Source organism: Procambarus clarkii, chromosome 52 (genome assembly GCF_040958095.1).
Source record: "Procambarus clarkii isolate CNS0578487 chromosome 52, FALCON_Pclarkii_2.0, whole genome shotgun sequence".
NCBI classification, from domain to species: domain Eukaryota; kingdom Metazoa; phylum Arthropoda; class Malacostraca; order Decapoda; family Cambaridae; genus Procambarus; species Procambarus clarkii.
In genome coordinates, this window is record NC_091201.1 from 26,958,456 (window position 1) to 26,983,455 (window position 25,000).

Consider the following 25,000-nt stretch of genomic DNA (forward strand, 5'->3'; position numbering starts at 1 on the left):
ACCAGACTAGTACCCGAGCTGAGAGGTATGAGCTACGAGGAGAGACTACGGGAATTAAACCTCACTTCGTTGGAAGACAGAAGAGTTAGGGGGGACATGATCACCACATTCAAGATTCTCAAGGGAATCGATAAGGTTGATAAAGACAGGCTGTTTAACACAAGGGGCACACGCACAAGGGGATACAGGTGGAAACTGAGTGCCCAAATGAGCCACAGAGATATTAGAAAGAACTTTTTTAGTGTCAGAGTGGTTAACAGATGGAATGCATTAGGAAGTGATGTGGTGGAGGCTGACTCCATACACAGTTTCAAGTGTAGATATGATAGAGCCCAATAGGCTCAGGAACCTGTACACCTGTTGATTGACAGTTGAGAGGCGGGACTAGAGAGCCCGAGCTCAACCCCCGCAAGCACAAACAGGTGAATACACACACACACACACACACACGCACACACACACACGCACACACACACACGCACACACACACACACACACACACACACACACACACAACACACACACACACACACACACACACACACACACACACACACACACACACACACACAACACACACACACACACACACACACACACACGCACACACACACACACACACACACACACACACACACGCACACACACACACACACACACACACACACACACACACACACACACACGCACAACACACACACACACACACACACACACACACACACACAACACACACACACACACACACACACACACACACACACACACACACACACACACACACACACACACGCCAACAATGTCCAGGGGTCTCGTGTGTCGTGCCTTTACACGCTAAACAGACAACGTGGCGCCAATTACATTACAATACCAACAAATTACTAAAATTAATATGAAATTAATTAAAGATAAAATTGGGGGGGGGGGTCTGGTGGGTAGGAGGGGGGGAGGGGGGGAGTGAGGCATTTAGATCCCCCCCTCCCCCCCCCTCCCCCCATCGATTGAGCCACTTAGAGTGAGTTGTGTGTGTTGGGGAGGTTGATATGTGGTGAGTGGCGGTGGTTGATCTACTCAACTGTTTGTGCTTGCGAAACACGATCTTCGGGGGTCTTGATCCGGTTCAGCTGACTGTTGTGCTTCTGTTGTTTTTCTGTCAATATATGATTGATTCGTTGGTATATTTCGTGTGTGTGTGTGTGTGTGTGTGTGTGTGTGTGTGTGTGTGTGTGTGTGTGTGTGTGTGTGTGTGTGTGTGTGTGTGTGTGTGTGTGTGTCCGTGGGAGGTGGTCAGGATAAGGATTTGAGATGGTACAAAGAAGGGAAGGAATGGTGCCCAACCACTTGTGGACATTCGGAGAATTGAACTCCTATACCTGCATGAAGCGAGACCGTCGCTCTACCGTCCAGCCCAAGTGGTTAAAAAGCAAAACGCAATATATTTTTTTTCGGTAATATTCCTGCGTGGGCCCCAAAGCCACGGGCTTAGGGCCCACTAAGTGTTACTTATGTGTTGTTTCTATCTTAGTTAAACGGTGTATGAGTATTTATGACTCGTATGTTCGCTTCAGTAAGTTTAATCTCAATTTGGTTAACATATTATTCTGCTTTACTAAATTACTGTTGACACCTTATTGGGTGTGTAACTGTGCACTGTGTTAGATAATGTTCCAGTGGTCTGTTGTGGTTGTAACTGTGTACTGTGTTAGATAATGTTCCAGTGGTCTGTTGTGGTTGTAACTGTGCACTGTGTTAGATAATGTTCCAGTGGTCTGTTGTGGTTGTAACTGTGCACTGTGTTAGATAATGTTCCAGTGGTCTGTTGTGGTTGTAACTGTGCACTGTGTTAGATAATGTTCCAGTGGTCTGTTGTGGTTGTAACTGTGCACTGTGTTAGATAATGTTCCGGTGGTCTGTTGTGGTTGTAACTGTACACTGTGTTAGATAATGTTCCAGTGGTCTGTTGTGGTTGTAACTGTGCACTGTGTTAGATAATGTTCCGGTGGTCTGTTGTGGTTGTAACTGTGCACTGTGTTAGATAATGTTCCAGTGGTCTGTTGTGGTTGTAACTGTGCACTGTGTTAGATAATGTTCCGGTGGTCTGTTGTGGTTGTAACTGTGCACTGTGTTAGATAATGTTCCAGTGGTCTGTTGTGGCTGTAACTGTGCACTGTGTTAGATAATGTTCCGGTGGTCTGTTGTGGTTGTAACTGTGCACTGTGTTAGATAATGTTCCAGCGGTCTGTTGTAGCTGTAACTGTGCACTGTGTTAGATAATGTTCCAGTGGTCTGTTGTGTGTGTAACTGTGCACTGTGTTAGATAATGTTCCAGCGGTCTGTTGTAGCTGTAACTGTGCACTGTGTTAGATAATGTTCCAGTGTCCTGTTGTGGTTGTAACTGTGCACTGTGTTAGATAATGTTCCAGTGATCTGTCGGGCATTTCTCCACAGTGCTGACATTTCCTCTCATCTTCCGGAACCTGTAAGCCAATTTCCCATGCACATGGGTATCCAAGCCTGATGTGAAGTAAGTGTACTTCTGTTGTTCTACTGCTCCCTTTCATCAAACTAAGTGGTTCGTAGTTGGTTGAATTCTTAACGTAAAAAGGAAACTGTATGGCTGATTAAGCATTTATTAGGCACCTTAATAACAGAGTTTGTGAACTCATATAAACACCGACATTTGTCTTGCTTTTAGCAGTAAAATAGGTACCTGGGTGTTAGTCAGCTGTCACGGGCTGCTTCCTGGGGGGGGGGGGTGGAGGCCTAGTCGAGGACCGGGCCTCGGGGACACCTAAAGCCCCGAAATCATCTCAAGATAACCTCAAGATAGGCTTTGTACTATCGGCTCGACTCCCCATCAAAAAGCATCAAACCGGAGGGGATAGTCCTCTCTGACCCAACACGACCATAGGACACTCTTTTTAGTCTATCTTCTATCCTTGGGCCATAACCAGGGCTTCATCAACTTGACTAGACTCTCATCCAAGTCACTCAGGCCCGCACTATCCCCCAGCCCCCCACCCCACCACCCCCCCATATACAATGTAACATTTTAAAAGGGAAAGGGGGGGGGGTGTATGAAGGCAGGTAGGTAGTTAAAGGGGGGGAGGGGGTGAGAGGGTTGACCAGGTAATTGAAGTGATGGGGCAGGGGAGGGGGGGGGAGGGTTGATGGGGCTCCAGGGCCTTATTTTGCTTGTAAAAAGGAAAAGCAAATTAATTACGGGACGAGGCGGTCATCGGTAGAGTGCCGGAGGCTGGGAGGTATAGGGAGAGGGAGAGAGACAGACAGACAGACAGACAGACAGACAGACAGACAGACAGACAGACAGACAGACAGACAGACAGACAGACAGACAGAGCATCAGTGCATACTCCTGCGGGTGGTTCGTATTTTTTTATCATTCTGCAGAAGCCAATTTCTCAACCCCCTTCCTTATACTTCTTCAGTGGCATTACTACTCTATTCCCATTTAACTCCCTACCACACTGTTTATTCTCTCTCTCTCTCTCTCTCTCTCTCTCTCTCTCTCTCTCTCTCTCTCTCTCTCTCTCTCTCTCTCTCTCTCTCTCTCTCTCTCTCTCTCTCTCTCTCTCTCTCTCACACACACACATACGGAAGAATTCTGTGAGCTTTCTTTGTGTTCAAGACTCGACTAGCTTGAGATATATTGATTCGATAAGGGTAGTGAGCAGAGGGGAGTGGGAGAGGGGGAGTGGCCAGTATTGGGGGAAGGGGGGAGACGCCATGATAAGGGGGGGGGCTGGCGGTGCAGTAATCAGGTCCTGTACTCATTAGACGTTCATAAGGCTGCTACTGCTACTTCCACAACACCTACTGCTGCTGCTACAACTGTTTCTCCTGCTTCTACAACATGGAAAGCCTTGCGGAATGGTTTCTACATTGCTCTTGTAGAGGTTGCTTATCTCCTGGTTAGTAAGTATATGTATATGATTATTTTGGGAGGGCGGACGAAGCCCTGGTGTGTGTGTGTTGTGTGTGTGTGTGTGTGTGTGTGTGTGTGTGTGTGTGTGTGTGTGTGTGTGTGTTGTGTGTGTGTGGGGTGAGAGACAGTGCCTCACATTGCTCAATTAAAGGGGACGTCGCCTTCATGGACCAGTAGCCGGAAGAGAGGACCGTATTTGTTTCGTATATCCGGCTATATGAAGTTTGTTGCCTGAGGCTCAGCTTAGCGTGGCTGCGAAGTTTGCTTCCTGGGGGGAATATATATGATTAAAACGCAGGCAAATGAAGTTATTTTTGTGTGTTTTTATCCCTTATAAAAACATGGATAATTAATCCTGACTATGATAGCATCAGTTAAGTTAGTCTAGCTAAGGTGAGGGTAGGTTTGGTTAGGTTAGATAAGGTTAGGTTAGGTTAGGTTAGCTTAGATAAGGTTAGGTTAGGTTAGGTTAGGTTAGCTTAGATAAGGTTAGGTTAAGTTAGGCTAGGTTAGGTTAGGCTAGCTTAGATAAGGTTAGGTTAGGTTAGGTTAGCTTAGATAATGTTAGGTTAGGTTAGGTTAGGTTAGGTTAGGTTAGGTTAGGCTAGCTTAGATAAGGTTAGGTTAGGTTAGGTTAGGGTCAGTGAGAATGCTTCAGGTCTGAAAGTCATGCTGAAAGTCAGGGTTACTTTACCTTAGAGTTTTGGACTGTATAAAATACAGAAGAGGAACCAACACCTCAATGGCAACTGCCATTTGACCAGATCACAATCATTCGCCACTTTATAAGCATGTCTTGTATGGTTCTGATGCATCCAAAGTTGACTTTGGATGCTTCAAAGTCAACTACCAACCACTTGGGCTGGACGGTAGAGCGACGGTCTCGCTTCATGCAGGTCGGCGTTCAATTCCCCGACCGTCCAAGTGGTTGGGGCACCATTCCTTTCCCTCCCGTCTCATCCCAAATCCTTATCAAGACCCCTTCCAAGTGCTATATAGTCGCAATGGCTTGGCGCTTTCCCCCGATAGTTCAATTCAATTCAATTTCAAAGTCAACTGTCCATATTTTCCGCTTGTTACAACTTGTAATAAAGGTGTTACATCTTGTTGGAACGTTGTTACAACGTGTTATACTGGTTGTTACAACTGGTTAGGACGTGTTAAAAACTTGTTCGAATGTTGTAGCGACGTTGTATTTTCGTCTCGTGACCTCTTTCTGAGCGCTGTGAGGAAATGAGAAGGAAAATGTCAGGTGGTTTAGACGCCAGAGGGATAGGTGAGGAGGAGAGCCTTTATGTGTATTTTATGGATAGGCGAGGGATGAAGGACGAGCACAACCTATCCTCCTGTTTCGACAGTACCTTTTGTAACTTTGTGGACCATATATGATTGTTGGACAATTAGATAGTAGGCTTTGGTACTGTTTACTGTATAAGAGACAGAAAGAAATAACCAAATAGAATATTCCCAGACTTAGTATAGCACATATATGTACTATATTAGGCGTCAGATACCGCGTATTAGGCCTAGGGGAGTTAGGTTAAACGGGAGAGGAATGGTGTGTGCGTGCGTGTGCGTGTGTGTGTGCGTGTGTGTGTGTGTGTGTGTGTGTGTGTGTGTGTGTGTGTGTGTGTGTGTGTGTGTGTGTGTGTGTGTGTGTGTGTGTGTGTGTGTGTGTGTGCGTGTGTGTGTGTGCGTGCGTGTGTGTGTGTGTGCGTGTGTGTGTGTGTGTGTGTGTGTGTGTGTGTGTGTGTGTGTGTGTGTGTGTGTGCGTGCGTGTGTGTGTGTGTGTGTGTGTGTGTGTGTGTGTGTGTGTGTGTGTGTGTGTGTGTGTGTGTGTACTCATCTAGTTGTACTCACCTAGTTGTGCTTGCGGGGGTTGAGCTCGGGCTCTCTAGTCCCGCCTCTCAACCGTCAATCAACTGGTGTACAGATTCCTGAGCCTACTGGGCTCTATCATATCTACACTTGAAACTGTGTATGGAGTCAGCCTCCACCACATCACTTCCTAGTGAATTCCATTTACTAACTACTCTGACACTGAAAAAGTTCCTTCTAACGTCTCTGTGGCTCATGTGGGTACTCAGTTTCCACCTGTGTCCCCTTGTTCGCGTCCCACCAGTGTTGAATAGTTTATCCTTGTTTTACCCGGTCGATTCCCCTGAGGATTTTGTAGGTTGCGATCATGTCTCCCCTTACTCTTCTGTCCTCCTGTGTGTGTGTGGGGCCGTAGACAGGATACTGCAACTACTATAAGCAAAAGGAAATGTTGCAGATGACTATGAAGGATGCTTCAACAAGGCGGTTAAGAGTCACACACACACAAGAGAGTGCAGGCCTTGAGGGGGGCCCACATAGGAGGCTTTGACGCAGTTTACGGACGCAGTATCGACGGTTCCTGACGCAGGCCCTGACGCAAGAGCATCGGTGCATCAGCAGAGAGAGAGAGAGAGGAGCAGGTTATAACCCAATGCTCCGCAGAATACCCGCTACACGCCTCCCTGCTGGTGGGGGAGTGGACGAACCAGGAGAAAGAAAACTGCGAACACACAGGGGACATAATGCCTTAAATAGAAAGGGGAAAGCAGGATGTGGAAAGGAAGATGGGAAGGAAGGGGAGAGGAGGAATGAACGTAGAGGGAAGTGATTAAGGAGAGGATAAGGGAGAAAGAGCCAAAGGATAAGGGAAGGAAAGCCAAGAAATAGGGAGGAAAAAGTCGGTCTGAAGGGAAGGGGATCGAGGCACGGTTTGGTGGAAAGGGGTGCTGGTGGAAAGGGGGGGAAGGATAGATGGACAATGTGGTGGATAGGAGGATAGGCCACCTGGCTGTCTCCATCCTCCATCACTTAAATGGCACTTGCCGTTTAAGTGATGGAGGATGAGCATTCACCATTCACCAGCATTGCTCCATTCATAAGGAGCATTCACATTCTCTTCCTTCTATACTCCCTCTTCTTAATTCTCTCCGTTTGTGTTCTTCTCAATGTGTTCCTTTGTTTTCGTGTCTGTGCCCGACACCCCTGGCGTGGGGGCGGAGAGGAGGAAGAGGAGAGGGAAGGAAGGAGAGGGAGAGGGAGAGAGAAGGAGAGGGAGAGAGAAGGAGAGGGAGAGAGAGTGAGAAGAGACACTCATCTCACAGCTGGAGTGAGTGTCAGGAACACAAGTGGTGGGTGTTACTGAGTCAGTAAACGGTGCTGCTACTGCTACTGCTGCCGCTGCTGCTGCTGCTGCTGCTGCTGCTGCTGCTGCCGCTACTGCTGCTGCTGTTAGGTGGGATGGTGTGGGGTTGGTACTCCTGGACAACGGTAAACATACCACTCAACCTTCCACGTTATTATTTCTGTTGGTATTAACGCAGCTTCCGTTACTGTTGGTGTTACTGTTGCGACGTAACTTAATGCTACTCTCGTTACTGGTGCGACTTAGGCTGCTACTCTCGCTACTGCTACTCTGCTTAGGCTGTGACTGAGCAGTCCATATTTCTCTTAGTTCACACCCCTCTGTTATTGCCGCAATTGACCAGACTTACGACCTGTTTTGCCTTCCAGAATGCATCGTAATTCTCACTTCAACGTAACGTTCGTGTGTGTGTGTGTGTGTGTGTGTGTGTGTGTGTGTGTGTGTGTGTGTGTGTGTGTGTGTGTGTGTGTGTGTGTGCGTGTGTGTGTGTGTGTGTGTGTGTGTGTGTGTGTGTGTGTGTGTGTGTGTGTGTGTGTGTGTGTGCGTGTGTGTGTGTGTGTGTGTGTGTGTGTGTGTGTGTGTGTGTGTGTGTGTGTGTGTGTGTGTGTGTGTGTGTGTGTGTGTGTGTGTGTACGCCATCTCCCTCCCTCACCTTGCCTCACCTGGGTAGGAGGTCATCACTCTAGAGCAGGTTTACCGAAGCACTACGAGACAATTTGCCTCACCTTGCGTGCGGCGGGACCTAAGTCACGGCATTACAGTCTTGGTCGACGATAATGGATCTAATCCTTTCAACTTCTTGAGACGGAGGCTCCGAAGCCTTTAAACTGAAGCTTTTGGGCATGATATCTTAAAGTGGGAATTAACTTAAGCATCACGTGGCGGTACCGCTTGCCGGCGGAGACCTGGGTACATAGGCTCCTTCTCCTCTGACCTGTACGTCGCATTTTTGACGTAATAGTGAATGTTAATGCATGGTAATAGTGACGATTTTGTATGCGTCGGCCCCCTCGAGATGTTAGAGGGGTTGGTTGGGTACGTGCGTTTCTGGTTAGGTAAACAGTTGTATTTTTGACGGAGTGGGGACGGAGCTTGGCACCCCCTGGGGGGGGGATGACGGAGCTTGGCACTCCTTGGGGGGGGTGACGGAGCTTGGCACTCCTTGGGGGGGGGGTGACGGAGCTTGGCACTCCTTGGGGGGGGGGGGGTGACGGAGCCTGACACTCCTTGGGGGGGGGGGTGACGGAGCCTGGCACTCCTTGGGGGGGGTGACGGAGCTTGGCACCCCCTGGGGGGGTGACGGAGCTTGGCACTCCTTGGGGGAGGGGGTGACGGAGCTTGGCACCCCCTGGGGGGGGGTGACGGAGCTTGGCACTCCTTGGGGGGGGGGTGACGGAGCTTGGCACTCCTTGGGGGGGGTGACGGAGCTTGGCACTCCTTGGGGGGGGGTGACGGAGCTTGGCACCCCCTGGGGGGGTGGTGACGGAGCTTGGCATTCCTTGGGGGGTAGGGGGAAGCTTTATCTGTGCAAAGTTTTAGGTCGCCTGATTATATGCAAATAGTAATGCCAGAGACGGTTGGGCGTCTCTACAAGCTGGTGAGGGGGGAGGGTAACGACCCCTCTGGCCTGGTGGGGGGGGAGGGGGGGGTAGCGACCCCTTTGGTCTGGTGGGGGGCGGGAGAGAGGGGGAGAGGGGGGGGGGAGAGGGGGGTAGTCTAGCACCTGTGATGTTCTCATCCTGTAGAACACACTTGGTAGAATAGACGGCCGAGTGGTCAGCGTCCGCGATTCACAGTTCACGGACCCGGGGTTCGATTCCCTGCTGAAAGAGAAAGAATTTCACCAGATGCCTTTGTTCACCAAGCAGTTCAAAGTTACCTCGGTGTTAGACAGCTGTTTTGGGCTACATTATGTTAATGTGTGTGTTTGTGTGTGTGTGTGTGAGAGAGAGAGAGAGAGAGAGAGAGAGAGAGAGAGAGAGAGAGAGAGAGAGAGAGAGAGAGAGAGAGAGAGAGAGAGAGAGACAGAGAGAGAGAGAGACAGACAGACAGACAGAGAGACAGACAGACAGACAGATGTTGCAGGTATATGATAAAGGACAGAATAAGTCAGGTATCATTTCATTAGACAACCGATGGTTGGAAAGCCGGGGTCCAAGAGCTATTATCAGCTCTTGACACAGCAACGGACACGAGGAAAAATAAATTATTGACTAACTGGTAGTTCAAAGTTCAACGACACAGTGAAAGACCATGAATATTAAAGCTGGCGAAACAGTTCCATCTTAACAACAAAATCACATAAAATCTTATTATGCAAAATCGGAAAGTGAAAATGTATATATATATATATTTTTTTAGGCATACGAGTTAATGAGGCATTGTTGTGGGGGGGGGGAGGAGGGGAGGCGTGCAGGTTAATGATACATTAATCACATAGGCCTATTTATGGACCTTTATAAACAAAGTTATTTCTGACTGTGCATCAGAATGTTAAGAGAGTGGTATTGTAAATTTTAATGAATATATAAATGTATTTAATAACTTGGTGAGGGATTAAGTGGGAGATATTTAAGTTCACTTTATTTGTGGAAATTCTGATGATTTGGGAGGATAATTGTAGAGCGTATGACAGATTGTAAGGCTTACCTTAGCCTTACAATCCAGCCTTACCTTTAGCCTAAGGTTCCAGGGTAAGGCTTACCTTCAGCTATGGGAAGGAAGAGCTGTCAGCCTGCTGACAGGAGGCATAAATCGTCTAATTTTGTAGTTTAATTAAGCATTTAATTTAGAAATGTACCATATGGATGACTTTAAAACACAGCCATATGAATGAATTCCTTTGCAACACAATGTTGACGACTTGGATTGCTTGCAACAGCTGCATGGATGTCTTCCCAAGACTCACGACTGCAGGAACGTATCCTGTCATGAAAGATTGATTGATTGATGAAGATTAAGCCACCCAAAAGATGGCACGGGCATGAACAGCCCGTAAGTGGTGACCCTTTTGAGCCATTACCAGTATCAAGAGCTGATACTGGAGATCTGTGGAGGTGCGACTGTACCCTGCGTGACGGGAGATGTCTCCCGTGTGTCGTGAAATACAATTAGTTCGTTTTATACCAACGAAGACCCAAGGTTAAAATTCCCTTTAGTGATGCGGAGTTTGAGTCAGCTTCTGAATATGGTAATTGGGAGGGGTGTAGAGAGTGGGTGGGAGGGGTGGGAGGAGAGGGGGGGTAAGGATAGAGGGATAGGAAGAGAAGGTATGGAGGAGGAAAATAGAGAAGGGAGAAAGAGAGGGGGAACCACAGGAGGTCATAAGTATTATGTCGCCATCTTGGTTGTTCATCTGGTATTATCCAATTTTCCTTTTCCCAATTTTTCAGTTACAAATTCTATTTCATGTTTTGAGCCTCGTCATTTATTCATTTTTTTCTTCTGTCACGTCGATCTGTGATGCATAAGGGGATTACTGCACGCTAATTCTTACTCTTAATTAGTGTGAGTAATTGTGGTGCTGTTGAGTTTCTCTTCAGGCTGAAAAGAGAGTGTAATTACCTAAGGGTAGTTACAGGATGAGAGCTACGTTCGTGGTGTCCCGTCTTCCCAGCACTCTTTGTCATATAACTCTTTGAAGCTACTGACGGTTTTGGCCTCCACCACCTTCTCACCTAACTTATTCCAACCGTCTACCACTCTGTTTGCGAAAGTGAATTTTCTTATATTTCTTCTGCATCTTTGTTTAGTTAGTTTAAATCTATGACCTCTTGTTCTTGAAGTTCCGGGTCTCAGGAAATCTTCCCTATCGATTTTATCAATTCCTGTTACTATTTTGTATGTAGTGATCATATCGCCTCTTTTTCTTCTGTCTTCTAGTTTTGGCATATGTAATGCCTCTAACCTCTCCTCGTAGCTCTTGCCCTTCAGTTCTGGGAGCCACTTAGTAGCATGTCTTTGCACCTTTTCCAGTTTGTTGATGTGCTTCTTAAGATATGGGCACCACACAACTGCTGCATATTCCAGCTTTGGCCTAACAAAAGTCGTGAACAATTTCTTTAGTATATCGCCATCCATGTATTTAAAAGCAATTCTGAAGTTAGAAAGCGTGGCATAGGCTCCTCGCACAACGTTCTTTATGTGGTCCTCAGGTGATAGTTTTCTATCTAGAACCACCCCTAGATCTCTTTCTTTATCAGAATTCTTTAAAGATTTCTCACGTAATATATAGGTTGTGTGGGGTCTATGTTCTCCTGTTCCACATTCGATAACATGGCATTTATTAACATTAAATTCCATTTGCCAAGTGGTGCTCCATATACTTATTTTGTCCAGGTCATCTTGAAGGGCATGACAATCATCTAAGTGTCTTATCCTTCCTATTATCTTAGCATCATCAGCAAACATGTTCATATAGTTCTGTATACCAACTGGTAGATCATTTATGTAGACAATAAACATCACTGGTGCAAGAACTGAACCTTGTGGTACTCCACTTGTGACATTTCTCCATTCCGCTACATTGCCTCTGATTACTGCCCTCATTTTTCTATCAGTCAGAAAATTGTTCATCCATGTTAGAAGCTTTCCAGTTTCCAGAACAACCTCTTATGTGGAACTCTGTCGAAAGCCTTTTTTAGGTCCATATAGATGCAGTCAACCCAACCATCTCTTTCCTGTAAAATCTCTGTGGCTCGATCATATAAACTGAGTAAGTTTGTTACACAGGATGTTCGAGATCGAAGACCATACTGTCTGTCTGATATTATATCATTACTCTCCAAGTGATCTACCCATTTAGTTTTTATTATTTTTTCCAATATTTTGACTATTACACTTGTCAATGATACAGGTCTATAATTGAGTGGGGTCTTCCCTGCTGCCACTTTTGTAGATTGGAACTATGTTAGCCTTTTTCCACACATCTGCTACGACTCCTGTACACAGGGATGTCTGAAAAATCAGTTGAAGTGGAATGCTGAGCTCAGGTGCACATTCTCTCAGAACCCATGGTGAAACTCCATCTGGACCAACTACTTGTTCTTACTTTGCTCCAGGAGCATTTGTTTCACTTCGTCTCTAGACACCTCTATGTGCTCTATGTTGTTCTCTGGAATTCTTATTGTGTCTGGTTCTCTGAAGATCTCATTTTGTACAAACACACTTTGGAACTTTTCGTTTAATGTTTCACATATTTCCTTTTCATTTTCCGTGTATCTGTCCCCCATTTTCAACCTCTGAATATTATCCTTTACCTGCAGCTTGCTTTTAATGAATTTATAGAAAAGACCTGGATCTGATTTACATTTGTCTGCTATACCGTTCTCAAAGTCCCTCTCTGTCTCTCTCCTTACTGCCGTGTAGTTGTTTCTTGCATCTTTGTATCGCTGGTATGTTTGGGGGTTTGGCCTCTTTCCATAATGATTCCATGCTTGTGTCTTTTGATCTCTGACCCTCTCGCAATTTCTGTTGAACCAACCCTGTTTCCCAGGTCTGAACCTCTATTTTGGTATGAATGTTTGTGTGCCTTCATCGTATATTTCGCAAAATATGGCATACATCTCATTTACTTCCTTGCCTAGCAACAAGTCTGTCCAATTATACCCATGAAAAAAATTCTAAATTCTCCATAGCATCCCCTCTTGAAATCGAGTTTAATAACTGTTTCAATATCCTCATTCTCTACTAAATTATATCGCAAAGCGTACTTAATGTCCAAGAGGACATGATCACTCTTAACCAAGGGAGGAAGGTACTGGATGTCAAATACCTCTTCTTCTTTCCTGGTGAATACTTGATCCAGTACTGACGGAGCATCCCCTTCCCTCATTCTTGTGGCCTGCTTGACGTGTTGATACATGAATGTCTCCAAAATGAGGTTTATAAACCTGCCTGTCCAAATGTCCTCTGTTCTTGCCTTGTATGCCTCCCAGTCTATTGCCTTAAAGTTGAAGTCCCTCAGTACCAACAAACGGGATTTATCTTTGTCAGCTCTGACCATAATCTCTCTCATGACCATTATGAGGCCCTCTCGTTTGTCATCCAGTTCTTCCTTTGTCCATGTGTTGCTTGCTGGTGGGTTGTAGGCATTTAACATTATCAGCTTATCATCTTGATTCCAGACCTGCAATGCCGTTGTGTTAATATCGCGAGAGTTCTCAAATATTAACTCTCTTACCTTCAGGTGTTCTTTCACCAGCACAGCCACTTCTCCTCCCACCTTCCTAGTCTTCCTGTCACGTCTCCAAACTGAGATGTGGAAATATTGGAAATACGACCTCATAGAAATAATTTGAAATATTTCCTTGGAAATACGACCACATTTAAAATATTTTCTTCAAGTTTCGTCTCTGTTAATGCGACAATATCTGGGACTTTGAGCTGAATTATATCCTTCAGCTCCAATATTTTCTATCTCACTCCATCTACGTTGGCATATACTATTTTCAGGAACATGTTCTCCTTCCCATTGTTCTTTACACCCTCCTTCCTTTAATGATTTTGTTGCTTTGTCTTTATGTGCCATTTCACAAGCTTTCCAGTCCGTGACATTTTGTAGAAAAGAGAATTCCTCTCTTCTTCATTTCTATCCCCATTTACACGTTTCGCTTCAATGAGGTTCATTTTCTGCTTTTCTCTGTCCTCCTTTGAGAGGTCTTGTCTTATTGACCAAAGTTTGCCATCATCGTCACATTGCAATTTTCTGGCATTCTGAAGCACTTCTGTTATATACTTCACTCCATTAAACGTGTGTGTGTGTGTGTGTGTGTGTGTGTACTCACCTAATTGTACTCACCTAATTGTGCTTGCGGGGGTTGAGCTCTGGCTCTTTGGTCCCGCCTCTCAACCGTCAATCAACTGGTGTACAGATTCCTGAGCCTATTGGGCTCTATCATATCTACATTTGAAACTGTGTATGGAGTCAGCCTCCACCACATCACTTCCTAATGCATTCCATTTACTAACTACTCTGACACTGAAAAAGTTCTTTCTAACGTCTCTGTGGCTCATTTGGGTACTCAGCTTCCACCTGTGTCCCCTTGTTCGCGTCCCACCAGTGTTGAATAGTTCATCCTTGTTTACCCGGTCGATTCCCCTGAGGATTTTGTAGGTTGTGATCATGTCCCCCCTTACTCTTCTGTCTTCCAGTGTCGTGAGGTGCATTTCCCGCAGCCTTTCTTCATAACTCATGCCTCTTAGTTCTGGGACTAGTCTAGTAGCATACCTTTGGACTTTTTCCAGCTTCGTCTTGTGCTTGACAAGGTACGGGCTCCATGCTGGGGCCGCATACTCCAGGATTGGTCTTACATATGTGGTGTACAAGATTCTGAATGATTCCTTACACAGGTTCCTGAACGCCGTTCTGATGTTAGCCAGCCTCGCATATGCCGCAGACGTTATTCTCTTTATGTGGGCTTCAGGAGACAGGTTTGGTGTGATATCAACTCCTAGATCTTTCTCTCTGTCTGTTTCATTAAGTACTTCATCTCCTATTCTGTATCCTGTGCCTGGCCTCCTGTTTCCACTTCCTAGTTTCATTACTTTGCATTTACTCGGGTTGAACTTCAACAGCCATTTGTGTGTGTGTGTGTGTGTGTGTGTGTGTGTGTGTGTGTGTGTGTGTGTGTGTGTGTGTACTCACCTAGTTGTGCTTGCGGGGGTTGAGCTCTGGCTCTTTGGTCCCGCCTCTCAACCGTCAATTAACAGGTGTACAGGTTCCTGAGCCTACTGGGCTCTATCATATCTACATTTGAAACTGTGTATGGAATCAGCCTCCACCACATTGCTTCCTAATGCATTCCATTTGTCAACCACTCTGACACTAAGAAAGTTCTTTCTAATATCTCTGTGGCTCATTTGGGCACTCAGTTTCCAATGATATATGTAAATGATCTCCCAGAAGGTATAGACTCGTTCCTCTCACTGTTTGCTGACGATGCAAAAATTATGAGGAGGATTAAAACAGAGGAAGATAGTATGAGGCTACAAGATGACCTAGACAGACTGAATGAATGGTCAAACAAATGACTTCTAGAGTTCATCCCGAGTAAATGCAAAGTAATGAAACTAGGCGGTGGAAACAGGAGGCCAGACTCAGGATACAGATTGGGGGATGAATTACTCCATGAAACGGACACAGAGGAAGATCTAGGAGTTGATATCACACCAAACCTGTCTCCTGAAGCCCACATAAAGAGAATAACATCTGCGGCATATGCGAGGCTGGCTAACATCAGAACAGCCTTCAGGAGCCTGTGTAAGGAATCATTCAGAACCTTGTATACCACATATGTAAGACCAATCCTGGAGTATAATTTATAGAAACGATAATTTATAGATGACGGATATGGAAGCACAGGCAGGTGTGTACACGAGCGTCTGCTCTCCAATTTCAACATTTCCAACATTTGCAACTCTCAATATGCTTCAAAATGCATTGGTGCACAAAATTGCTGTCCTCCATCTTGTAAATGTATCCGAGTGTAGGTTGCTGGACCATTTATCCCGTAAAACAGGATAACATATATATGTTATATCGGGTTTGTAAAAAAGTTGCGAACTTTGTAAATCACTTTCCTTGTAATCCTCTAACTTTATTAATTTACATTAATTTGAACTGGTCTAGTAAATATATATTAATATTTTAATCAGAATATATTATCGTTTACTGTGACATATATATATATATATAATATGTCGTACCTAGTAACCAGAACGCACTTCTCAGCCTACTATGCAAGGCCCGATTTGCCTAATAAGCCAAGTGTTCAAGAATTAATTGTTTTTCGACTACCTAACCTACCTAACCTAACCTAACTTTTTCGGCTACCTAACCTAACCTAACCTACAAAGATAGGTTAGGTTAGGTAGGGTTGGTTAGGTTCGGTCATATATCTACGTTAATTTTAACTCCAATAAAAAAAAATTGACCTCATACATAATGAAATGGGTAGCTTTATCATTTCATAAAAAAGAAATTAGAGAAAATATATTAATTCAGGAAAACTTGGCTTATTAGGCAAATCGGGCCTTGCATACTAGGCTGAGAAGTGCGTTCTGGCTACTAGGTACGACATATATATATATATATATATATATATATATATATATATATATATATATATATATATATATATATATATATATATATATATATATATCTGTAACACGGGAAGATTTTTGAGTTGCCACTTTATAATTATTAATAATAATTAGTGATTGTGTCCTCCTGCCTCCTGTTTACATAGTACTTTTTCTGACTATGTGCAGCATAGTACAAATATTGACGTTCTAAGGAATTATATAGTAGAATTTTGTATTATTCACTATTTAGAGTCCGAAAAAATGTACACATATGTACTATACCTAGTATAGTACACATATGTACTATATTAGGCTTCAGATAGCGAGAATTAGGCCTAGGATGGTCAAGTTAGGTTAGTTTGTCTTCGTAATATAAATAGAAAATCATTTTCGGATTGTCCAAATTCAATAGTACCGATTTCTACTTTCTAATTGCGTTGTACGTCGGTATAGGTACTATGGTGCTCATCGTTACTGTAAGTACTACCGAAACAGGACGATGGGCGGGACTATTCGTCTAACAGCTTCGTACGTAATTTTTGAATTTTTAATTAAAGGTTTTAATCCCCTGAGTGAATATACCTACTTTTCCATCCTTTGTGAAATGGTTTATGGGTACTCTGATTGTGTTGTTAGTGTGTGTGTGTGTGTGTGTGTGTGTGTGTGTGTGTGTGTGTGTGTGTGTGTGTGTGTGTGTGTGTGTGTGTGTGTGTGTGTGTGTGTGCGTGTGTGTGTGTGTACTCACCTAGTTGTGCATGCGGGGGTTGAGCTTTGGCTCTCTCTCTCTCCTCTCTCCTGACCTTTCTCTCTCTCTCTCTCTCCCCTGCAGGAGGCGAGGCAGGACCTGGCCACCGGGTCGCCACCCCCGCCCCCACTACCGGACTCCTCAGAGGCAGGTGAGGTGTGGCAGGACCTAGAGATCCTAACCTACCACATCCAGTCGCTGGTCATCTCCCGCTACGCCGTCACCACCGTCACCTGTAGGATACGGAACCCGTCTCTAGACGCGCAGGAAGCCACCTTCAGCATCCTCCTTCCTGTCAACGCCTTCATCTCCAACCTCACCATGTTAGTAGCTCACGATCTGGTTTTTCATCTTATTACTAGTAATACAGCATCATGTGGAGGATCTGTTGGGTTTCTGGAGTCAGATGTATCTGGGTTATCCTTCCGTGATGGGCTGGAACGCTCCAGGCAGCGCTCAACTCGCGAAGATGGAAGATCTGGATATAAATCCATCGGCCGGGTGGTGTTCTTGGGGGTGATCTCTTTCACCCTGAGTAGGATTTACCGTGCCACGAGCTTTTTGTAACGTGGAGATCCAGCTTGGACGACGACACTTCCAGCTGTAGTCGACTGTATTGAGGCCCCGATCTGTGTTGCAGTAGAAGTTTGTGTTATGTGTACTGGAGTATAGCACGGCCTGGCCTCAGGTCGGGCTCGGGGGAGTAGAAGAACTCCAGAGACCCGCTCCAGGTATGTTCCAGGTATGATATTCAGGTATAACGTTGGTAGTCTGGTCGAATTGCCTTCTTCGAGGTGTCGCAGTGGCAGAGATGGTCGTAGCGTTCTTGAAGGAAGACCGTGGGATGGCTCCGACATTCTTCCCTGCTCTTGTACTCCCGAGACAGCCTGAATGGAAAGATACATGTCTACTCAAGCATCCTTCATCTGGGCGGAGCGGGGGGGGAGATGCCGGCGCCAGGGATGCTGCCTCGCTATCATTTACCTGCTGGAGGAAGTGATTATTGAATTAGCTGATGCTCAATACACATATAAAGCACAATAAAGTGATGCATCAAGCTCTGTCGAGCTCTGGGATGCTCCCGGACGCAGGTTCGAATCCTCGTCACGGCCCTTGTGGATTTGTTCATTTGATACTCAATGTTGTTTGATGCTGGGACCAAACAAATTGGCTGTCTTTGGTGTGCGTGCACGCTCACTTGAGTGCGGGTGTGTGGGGGGTGAGTATGTATGGGTGTTCAATTCTCTATTCACGACGCCCATGTGGTAAAAAAAATTGCAAATTGAATTACTGACACACTGTAGAATAGGGGTTAACAGAAACTATATGTAAGTTAACTGGTATAAATGATAAAACGGTTTCGGAAACTATGGCAAACCATCCTTCCAAAATACTAGTATACACAGCAAATATATGTGTGTGTGTGTGTGTGTGTGTGCGTGTGTGTGTGTGTGTGTGTGTGTGTGTGTGTGTGTGTGTGTGTGTGTGTGCGCTTGTGCGCGCTTGTGCGTGTGTTAATAGACGCTATACACAACATACATTTTCGCGTGCTGGGAGAGATGAGAGGAGGTGTATAAATTACTTTAGTAAATTGGGTGGTAATTCGTATTTGTGTGATGAAGCACATAAAGTGGGCAGGGGACAGGTAGAGCCTTTTCTCACGCTCCCAGGTGAGTGTGGGAGAGTGTGAGGCTCTCTCCCATGGCGAGGATGGGAGAGTATGAGAGCCTCTCCCATGGCAAGAGTGTTAGAATATGAGAGCCTACTGATAATACAATTTCTACTACTATTACCAGTAATGCTATTTCTACCTTTTCTACTTCTGCTACTCACACCAGAGGTGATGTTGACATGACGCTGAGTGGGTTTGATGTCTCACTCGTGGCAGGATAAGCTTTCCTGTTCAGCTTAAGTCTGGCGTTGTCTAAACTGCTCTGAAGCTTTTATGAAACCTTGAGCTACAACTGGGGAGATCATTTGAGAGTATTCGCTCGTCACCCCACCACAAGCAGCTTGGGGTAGGCAGGTTCAACCAGCCATACACACAAGATCATACAGCTGCAGCCACACACCACTCAGTATACACAACACTGGAGATCCCAGTACCACATCCGATTGTTCACAAGACTCACTTGAAACTCGACCTTCGAGACAGTATGTTGTGTTGATTTAGGGGCGACGACGATCGTGGGATCGGATGCGCCCACCTTCGAGACAGTACCAAGTCACTATGTATAACCTTCAAAATATGTATCTTATCAGTTCCTATCATCTAATATCAGTGATGTTTGTGCGTGAGACCTCAGGAGATAACAGAGTCCCGTGCTTCAGGAGCTTTGAATTATTATTACCTTCTAACTAACCGAAGTTTCATGTCGAATTTGTCTTGAAACTTCAGAACACAAAGTTCAAGGCAAGGCGGTGGGTTAGAATATGAGTCACGACCAGAGGTCTTCCCCCAATGAGGAATGGCCGAGAAGTGAAAATATATTGAAAGTAAATTTAAAAAGACTGAACTTGCCTACTTGCTAAGGATTTATTGACGGTGTCAGAGAGAGAGAGGGGGAGGGAGGGGGTGAATGGGGGAGGAAGGGTAGAGGAATAAACAAGGGGTATAAAAGAGGGAAGTGAAGACTTAATATCATAATTGAGGGGAAGTGATTAGCGGAGTGCCACAGTGATCGGCACTCATTCCATGGGGTGCCTCATGTATATATAAATAATACACCTGATAAATTACTTTTGTTTTGCCTCACTGTTGATGAGGTTTTGATGAGGTGTGTTTCAAGACGAACCCAAGCTCCAGGAAGGCTCCAGGATGGCTCAACTGGCGTCGTTGGAATATATATATTTATATGCATGGCTACTAGACTTAAATACGGATACGTGCAAGGTCATAAGCACAGAGCCAGGAATTGGATCAGATGATACAATGAAAGGAAGTTACCATCATCACAGAGGGTTAAATGTTGTTGAGACGGAAGCAGTACAGATGGAAGCAGTCTAGAGGTTCTTATTCTTAGTCACATCACCTCCATAAACAGAACAGCTTCGACTACAGCTTCGGCCCCAGCTTCGACCACAGCTTTGGCCACAGGTTCGACCACAGCTTCGGCCCCAGCTTTGGCCACAGGTTCGACCAGTGCTGGAGTATGCAGCATCGGCGTGGAGCCCCTCGCCTCAAAAAATATTAAACAAAGGTTGACACTAATCGAGGATACTGATCTTGAACCTACCCACCTTGTGGCGGTTCCGAGGATGAACGTCCCCCGCGGCCCGGTCTCCGATCAGGCCTTCTGGTTGGTGGTAGTCTGGTCAACCAGGCTGTTGGTTGCGGCTGCTCGCAGCTTGACACAGTCTACCGAGTGAGAAAGTGGAGCGAGTTGCCAGAAATAGCTTAGCGTACCTCCATACTTCATATTATATATATATATATATATATATATATATATATATATATATATATATATATATATATATATATATATATATATATATATATATATATATATATATATATAATATTGTTTTTATGAGAAGAAACAAAGTGTCGGAAGTCCAGGAGCTTAAATTCTAATTTTAATTTAAGCTTAAACAGCTTAAATTAAAAGCTATTGAACCAGAGAAAAAATAACAAAATATAGAACCTAAACATCTTGTACAAAATACAAATATATTTTATCAATCAAGAAGACGAATTTAAAGAAAGATCTGAGGACATAATCTCTGATGTAAGACAATCGTTTAAATTAAAGTGAAGATGAAGGATAACAAGGCAGTATAAGAAGTCATGCCAGGTATATAGAATATCAAACAGAGATCCACAAGGATGACAAGACCTTTGTAAACAATGTTGTGGGGGGATAATTCCTGTCTGAGGGTGAGGGAGTGGTCATGAGAGACACTCCCCAGGGAACCACAGGACGGACTCACACACACACACACATACACCGTCAGTAGTTTCAAAGCGTTATATGACAAAGAGTGTGGGAAGACGGGACACCACGAGCGTAGCTCTCATCCTGTAACTACACTTAGGTAATTACACACACACACACACTCACACACACACACACACACACACACACACACACACACACACACGCGCGAGTGGTGAGAGGTTGAATGTAGGCTTCCTACTATTAATCATTTTAATATATATTTATAGCGGCAATTTATCACCAGCTTTATGGTACTTAATTATTCGGAACAAGACTGGTGTGTGTGTGTGTGTGTGTGTGTGTGTGTGTGTGTGTGTGTGTGTGTGTGTGTGTGTGTGGGTGTGTGTGTGTGTGTGTGTGAATTATACCCCACAACATTGTTTACAAAGCTCTTGTCATCCTTGTGGATCTCTGTTTGATAATCTTTATACCTGGCATGACTTCTTATACTGCCTTCTTATCATTCACCTTCACTTTAATTTAAACGATTGTCTTACATCAGAGATCATGTCCTCAGATCTTTCTTTAAATTCGTCTTCTGGTTTGAGAAAAGTCAGGACCTTCGGTATACTTTCTAGGTGGTTAGTAAGGTATTAGGGGAAAGGGGGTGTGTCAGGTGTTGATGTAGGGGAGGGAGGGGGGGTCAGGTGTTGATGTAGGGGAGGGAGGGGGTCAGGTGTTGATGTAGGGGAGGGAGGGGGTCAGGTGTTGATGTAGGGGAGGGAGGGGGTGTCAGGTGTTGATGTAGGGGAGGGAGGGGGGGTCAGGTGTTGATGTAGGGGGAGGGAGGGGGTCAGGTGTTGATGTAGGGGAGGGAGGGGGGGTCAGGTGTTGATGTAGGGGAGGGGGGGGGGAGATTAAGGGTGGAGCCCCCCCCCCCCAGGTTGTGGGGGTAAAGTTGAGGCTGTTGGGGTGGAAATTGATAACCTTTGACCTTCTAGTGTGTGGTCTGGTCAACATAATTTAGCCACGTTATTGTGACTTATCGCCTGCATTGACAGATGTTGATACGACTGGTAAGTGTGGTTGTGGGTGGATATGAAGGTGGATTACTGGGGTTATTGGTCTCTGTTTACTGCGGTGTATCTTTATCAGCGTCCATTTATCCTCCTGCTGTGGCGTGCCTGTGTGTGCTCTGATACTGAGCTCCTGTCCTCTCCTCTCTTGGGTAAATACTGGTTCAGTAATGGGTAAATACTGGTTCAGTAACAGGGTTGTTGATTTGTGGAACCAATTGCCGCGTAACGTGGGTAGAGGTGGGGTCCCTCGATTGTTTCAAGCGTGGGTTGGACAAGTATATGAGTGGGATTGGGTGGTTATAGATAGGAGCTGCCTCGAATGGGCCAATAGGCCTTCTGCAGTTACCTTTGTTCTTATGTTCTCTTGGTTATAGATAGGAGCTGCCTCGTATGGGCCAATAGGCCTTCTGCAGTTACCTTTGTTCTTATGTTCTCTTGGTTATAGATAGGAGCTGCCTCGTATGGGCCAATAGGCCTTCTGCAGCTGCCTTTGTTCTTATGTTCTTATGTTCTTCCTCTCAGCCTCTACTGCCTCTCCTACACCTATTATTTCATCTCTATTCTCTCTGTTTTGATCTTCCTCTTTATTTCCTCTTTATGTAATTTCCAGGGACTGAATATTCTCTTGAATTTGTCATTGAGATCCCTCTCTTTTATGATTACAGTATTTCTATGGTATGGGGTATGACTTCTTTTTTTTTTGAGATATATACAAGAGTTGTTACATTCTTGTACAGCCACTAGTACGCGTAGCGTTTCGGGCAGGTCCCTGGAATACGATCCCCGCCGCGAAGAATCGTTGTTACAACCAAGTACACATTTTACTGTTGAGTTAAACAGAGGCTACAGTTAAGGATTTGCGCCCAGTAAATCCTCCCCGGCCAGGATACGAACCCATGACAAAGCGCTCGCGGAACGCCAGGCTAGTGTCTTACCACTACACCACGGAGACTGGTACACTTCTGGAGTGTATATTCCCCTAATTCAGGTTTACGTAGGCCTAGCAATCCAAGAATGTGAATGGCAGTTGTCTATAATCAAGCTGTTAGTTCTTGCTTCTTCTGTTTGCTCGTGTGAGAGGTAATCAGTGTTCCTTTGGGTTAAACTACTTTTATAGCTTCCCAGTTTGCAATTTGAAGAATAATGTCTGTAGGACTTTCTTTAGTGTCTTGGAGGGAAGTACCTACGTGGAAGACAGCCTCTTCCTTCCTTCCTTCCTTCATTGTTTGCTTTCTTCCTTCCTTTCTAGTTGAGTCTCTTTTGTTTTTACATTCTTCTGACGCTGTCATTAATACCTGCCGTCTGGTGTCTGGGTTTTCTCCTCTTAACACTTCTCCAACATTTCCTCAGTTCTCGCTCATATCTTGCATGTATTTCTGCAATTTGTTTTCCTTCCGTTAGTTATTCCTATATTTCAATGTTTCTATAATATTTGTGTGTGTTTTTTTGTGTGTTTGTACATCCTGTTTGTGTGGTCTCTTGTGCTGGTGTATTTGTCAATACTTAAAAAAAAGGAGAAAACCTTTTAGCCCAACCAGTACCGTAATAACCCCAGCAACCTACCTAACCTATCGAGTCATGCATAGAAAATGTGGATATTTGCGAGTCGTTATTTTTCTTTAATGGGTTACATTTATATTTTTAACCTTACGATAACGTAAGGCGTCGCGAGCTTATAGTTGAGAAAGCGGGTTGTGTGGGTGTAGTTATGTCTCGTGTCTCCCGGCGGCTATCTTGAGGTTATCTTGAGATGATTTCGGGGTTTTAGTGTCCCCGCGGCCCGGTCCTCGACCAGGCCTCCACCCCAAGGAAGCAGCCCGTGACAGCCGACTAACACCCAGGTACCTATTTTACTGCTAGGTAACAGGAGCATAGGGTGAAAGAAACTCTGCCCATTGTTTCTCGCCGGCGCCTGGGATCGAACCCAGCACCACAGGATCACAAGTTCAGCGTTCTGTCCGCTCGGTCGACCGGCGCCCCAATAGGCTTTCTTGAGTTTTTCTAAGATTCTTGACTCTGCTTGGATATCAGTCCCAACATGGGTTCCCTCTGGTGTGTGGTCCAACATGGCTATCACTCCATGGGTGCCCGATATCACACTTGTTGATTCGTAAGTCTTTATGATAATAATGAGTGTCTCCTCACACTCCTCACATGACGGGACTCACAACTAGTATTTACTCACACGTACAAACATGTACTGTACTCAAAAAAACTCTCTGTATTATTGAATTAGCCCAACAGGTACACTATGCAAATGAAGACCCCCTAACTCATCTTATCTAACCAATCCTAGGCCCTAATATACACTATCTTAAGCATAATATAGTACATATACAAGGTCTAGGAATGATATAAGTTTGGTTTATAGTCTATTTTGGTCGTGCCATCTCCAAAATAAATATGAATCGTAAATTTGATAAGTGCCAGAGTAGAGTAGTGTGTGTGTCAATGTTGTCACTCGTGGTGTCTGTGAGGGCCGGCAGAGGGGGAAAGTGTTGTCACTGGTGGTGTCTGTGAGGGCCGGCAGAGGGGGGAAGTGTTGTCACTCGTGGTGTATGTGAGGGCCGGCAGAGGGGGGAAGTGTTGTCACTCGTGGTGTCTGTGAGGGCCGGCAGAGGGGGGAAGTGTTGTCACTCGTGGTGTCTGTGAGGGCCGGCAGAGGGGGGAAGTGTTGTCACTCGTGGTGTCTGTGAGGGCCGGCAGAGGGGGGAAGTGTTGTCACTCGTGGTGTCTGTGAGGGCCGGCAGAGGGGGGAAGTGTTGTCACTCGTGGTGTCTGTGAGGGCCGGCAGAGGGGGGAAGTGAGTTATGTGAGACTCAAGCAATAAATTACATTCTTCTCCGTATTGCAAGGGGTACATTGCAAGGACTGCAGGGGGGGGGATGGAGGAAGGTTGCATGTGTTGCTAAAGTGGGCTGAGAGTAATAATAATACAGTAATATTATATATATATAACATTATATATAATACAGCAAGAGAGTATTATGATACAGCAAGTGGGAGTAAGACTACAGTGTGAAATATAAAGTTACAATTGGGAGTTACATTGGTGGGAGGTGGGGGGCTAGTACGCTCCCT

The 25,000-nt window shown here is 45.2% G+C and overlaps 1 protein-coding gene and 1 long non-coding RNA gene across 5 annotated transcripts in view; one reads left to right on the forward strand and one right to left on the reverse strand.

The window, feature by feature from the left end:
* The window catches only part of LOC123763554 (inter-alpha-trypsin inhibitor heavy chain H4), a 247,292-nt gene that overhangs the window by 115,753 nt on the left and 106,539 nt on the right, over window positions 1–25,000 (forward strand). For all 4 annotated transcript variants that reach the window (XM_069304535.1, XM_069304531.1, XM_069304533.1 and 1 more), the window contains exon 2: window positions 17,044–17,282. The gene's annotated coding sequence lies outside the window, so the exon portion shown is untranslated. The remainder of the gene's footprint in view (window positions 1–17,043; window positions 17,283–25,000) is intronic.
* On the reverse strand, window positions 16,855–19,259 carry LOC138352242 (uncharacterized). Its single transcript, XR_011222723.1, has 2 exons — window positions 19,092–19,259; window positions 16,855–17,946 (listed from the first exon to the last, which is right to left on the reverse strand). It is a non-coding gene; the product is annotated as an uncharacterized lncRNA (long non-coding RNA).